Raw genomic sequence first — 358 nt, 5'->3', positions numbered from 1 at the left:
CTGAAAGTTTCATTACTGACAAGTTAAGAATTCCCCTTCTTGCACCCTAAAATGTTATAGATGATGCCTGCATGGAAAGTGACATATGAAAACATTTCAAGGCAAGAATGCTTCGATACTGATCAGCATTTCTCACCAGTGACGCACTCAGCAAATTCTTCCATTTGTTCACCTTGCGTGCACTTTGTCGTGTCCCTTTTATCTCAGCTGACACTGACTACATTTTGCACGCAAGCCTGGCAGGAGGTTTTCCCTCCAGATTTCAGAATGTGTCTTTTGCAAGAATGTCAAGGAAATAATATATCCATAGGTGTAAATTTGAGCCAGTTTCATATGCTTTGCACTCATTAGATGTACA

Source organism: Branchiostoma lanceolatum, chromosome 3, assembly GCF_035083965.1.
Source record: "Branchiostoma lanceolatum isolate klBraLanc5 chromosome 3, klBraLanc5.hap2, whole genome shotgun sequence".
Taxonomy (NCBI): domain Eukaryota; kingdom Metazoa; phylum Chordata; class Leptocardii; order Amphioxiformes; family Branchiostomatidae; genus Branchiostoma; species Branchiostoma lanceolatum.
This window is presented reverse-complemented; position numbering follows the sequence as displayed.